Below are 3,436 nucleotides of genomic sequence, written 5' to 3'. Positions count from 1 at the left end.
AGCCTAAGGCTTAAAAGTATGTTTAATGTGGGCTCATGAATGCAAGTTATAATCATGGTTTTATGGTAAAATATACATCATGAAAAGGTTCATAATCTGATTTCATACAAAAATAATAAAGTATAGCTATAAATATATGATTTTTGACAAATCAATGCATTAAAAGTTAAAACTCACAATGTTTTCAGGTTCTAGAATTCGTGTTGCTTTTGGACACGATTCGAAGTAGCATTTGGGGCTCCAATGCTTAAGGGTATCTGAATTAAACGAAGGTAAGTGAAAGCCAAGTACATAGCAAAAAGAATCAAGAGATTTTGAGTTCTTTTGACACCTCAAACATATGTAATAAGAGAAGATAGTTCAGCAGCTTCGGGTTCTGGCGCACTTGTGATTTGAAGACCATTTGGAGGTCGAATACCTAATGGAATTGCATGAAACCAGTGGAGTTCCTTCAGGGAGATAATGGAGTTTATTTTAGAGAAAGAATGAATGCATTTGGTGCAACGATGAGTGTGATATAACCGTTTGAAGTAGAGCATGCAATCTGTCATCATGCATGGAAAGAGAAGGAAGGCGTTGAGTGGATGAGATGAGAGGTTGAGGGTGAGGTGTCACAATCTGATTATTTTGAGATATTTATAAATAAAATGGGTATTTCAAATGACAAGTATGTATTTTATTTAAAAGTAAAGTAGGAAAATACAATATTTTGACACCTAACTACACTAGTTTTATTCTTTATGAGATTCTTACATATATCTTTTTCTTATAACTTCTCAATTATATATTTTCTCAATGGTTAAATTGTAATTACATATTTTATCAATAATTAACTACACGACAAAAAAAAAGTTTGGGTGTCTTTGCACATAGTTGACAACTGAAGAAAACTAAGCAGCTATGCAATGAATAAAGTTAGCTTTTCCTATCCAATGTTAGGGCTGATATTAATCATATTCACAAGAATTAGTTAAAACTGTTCATATTTCTTTACTCTCAATAACTCTATTGTTTTAGCTTATTTTCACCAAAACAGCTTGTTATATCTTTTACAGACAAGGATGATGATGGGTTCAACATCAGATAAAGCATCTGGTATTTTAGTTTTGAGTTAACTCTTCCCACACTTTTTTATATTGAATTGGCTTATTTATTTAAGCCAATGGAGTTTTTGTTGAATTATTCAATCATAAATAGATATTAGACACGGTTACACATTTAGTCCCTGACATTTGTCTAAAGTTACAAGATTGAGTATTAAGTTATAAAAACCACATGTATAGGTACTAAAGTTTTTACTTTGTAACAATTATAAGTACTAGCTTTAAGTTCCATTAAATATTAACCAAAAGTGTAAATTAAACTAATTAAGGGCATTACACATTCTCACTAAAATATTTGGCATATTTGTGTGTTGAAATATTTTGAAGTTTCACGTTTTGACTAGTACGGCAATTTGAGTTTTTCTTTTTGAATAATGACAATAATGCCCTCAGCTATCTAGCATTATAGGGGTGTTCATGGGTCGGTTTTGGGCCAATTTCATAACCATAACCGCTATGATAATTAATGGATAACCATAATCATAACTAATCCGCAATGGTGGTTTCAGTTAATCAGTTTTGAAGGTTATAACGAGTCGATTATGGGTTGGTTAGCCGTAATCAAAGCAATGTAATTGCACCCAAAAGTTTGGTACCAAGTATTACAAAAAAGCGACATGACATAACCAACAAAATATATAATCAATAATATTAATACCAAATATTTAAAAAAACAACATTATATAATCTAATAAAGAGATTCAAGTTAATTTAGTTACGCGCGTTGAACCGAAAACATCAAAATGGTATGATTCAACTATATGTTTGGTGGAATTCAACCTCAAACATATTTTCGTTTAAATAAATATGTCCGTTCGATTATGCCTGGTTTGGAATTATCTTTAACCAGAACTAACCCGTATTTGCGGTTTTTGAAAATTCATTAAACCTACCAATCGATTATGTCGGTTAGAATTGGTTGGGTTATGGTTCGATTAACAATTATGACGGTTAAGTTGCTTACCCGTTCTTTGTAACTTTTAACAGGAGTTAAAGTTAGTATCTAACAATGTTACAAAAGTAAAACCTTAGAATCCATACATGTACTTTTAAACCTTAGTATCCAATATTGTTAAAAAAACGTCAGGAACTAACTACGTAATTATGTTTAGATATTAACATATAAAGGTAAATTTAACTTGTTTTGGAGGGGTGCGCCAGGCCTTAGTGGCAGTGTAAGACCAAGGCGACGCATGAAGACCCAAGCAGCAAGCTACTTTGAGGGCCTTCTCTCATAAAAAATAAGATTAATATCGAGTGAGCCGATGACTCACATATCAGATATTAAACTAATAAGAACATATACTACACTTGATCTTGACCAAAAGGCCGAGAAAGGAATGCTTGGCATCTCCTTGGGCAACTTCATATAAGTATTCTTCACATAGCCGATGTGGGATTGTGATAGACTTTCCATATGGTTTTCTAAATGTGCCTGAAACTTTTTCACTGGCTTTTAATTTCTCAGAATTTATTAACATAATGAAGTGCAGATTAATGTTTGATAAACTGTCCTTAAGGTCATAAAGCTTTCAACAATTGATTGACACGTAATCAACATGCCAAATCCATTTTGAAATGCGCGTGACTGAAATAAACATGCTCCTCTATTTCAGCAACTAGCGCAACGTTCACGACATGGCCGTCTCCGAGGATTTAGATACCTCGGTCGAGCCGAAATAAAAAGGCCCATAGCCTTAACAAGTAACGAAATATATAAGCTAACTTTTTTAAATGACGCTTAATGTTATAACAATAAACATAGAAAAATATATTATTAAAATCAAATACCGTAATAACTAACGATTAACCAATGATTCGTGAAACTCTCCTAATATTGGATAAAAAAATAGCTTGGTCCTTGGTGGCAGGCTTGGTCAACCGCAGAGGAGCCTGGTGGCCAACAATGAACCAATAGTGGTGGTCTGTTGGGTTAGTCATTGTTCAGGTTTTGTTTAGCATTCGCAAAGAATAAAGGAAGCAAAACAGGAATTTCAATTGACAACTATTTCTTTTATTTTTCATTGGAAGTTTATTTAATTTTTTTAGTTTTAGTTTGGACCCAAAAAATTTAAACTTGATTAAATGGATTATGTATAAAAAAAAAATTTGGGCCCAACAATTATAAGATGGTAAAGATCAAATCATATTTTATAAGTTTTATATTTTTAAATGTATATATAAAAATATAGATATAAAAAATTTTGACCCCCCAAAAATTACGTGCCCCGGCCGACGGTCCGACCGGCGCTACCCACCAGCCGGCCATGGTTCACGATTAGCCCCGTATAACTCAGTCTGCATGGACCAATTATTCGACTGACCCGTTCTAT

General features: G+C 32.9%; 1 non-coding gene across 1 annotated transcript; it reads right to left on the bottom strand.

Moving 5' to 3' along the window:
* Positions 1-2,250: 2,250 nt before the first annotated feature.
* Positions 2,251-2,445, bottom strand: LOC143611627 (U2 spliceosomal RNA). Its single transcript, XR_013149802.1, has one exon. It is a non-coding gene; the product is annotated as a U2 spliceosomal RNA (small nuclear RNA).
* Positions 2,446-3,436: the final 991 nt, after the last annotated feature.

Source organism: Bidens hawaiensis, unplaced genomic scaffold (assembly GCF_021521415.1).
Source record: "Bidens hawaiensis isolate Kalapana, Puna unplaced genomic scaffold, B.hawaiensis_p1.1 tig00031809_1, whole genome shotgun sequence".
Taxonomy (NCBI): domain Eukaryota; kingdom Viridiplantae; phylum Streptophyta; class Magnoliopsida; order Asterales; family Asteraceae; genus Bidens; species Bidens hawaiensis.
Note: the sequence above shows the minus strand (reverse complement) of the source record. Positions and strands in the feature narration are given on the sequence as shown.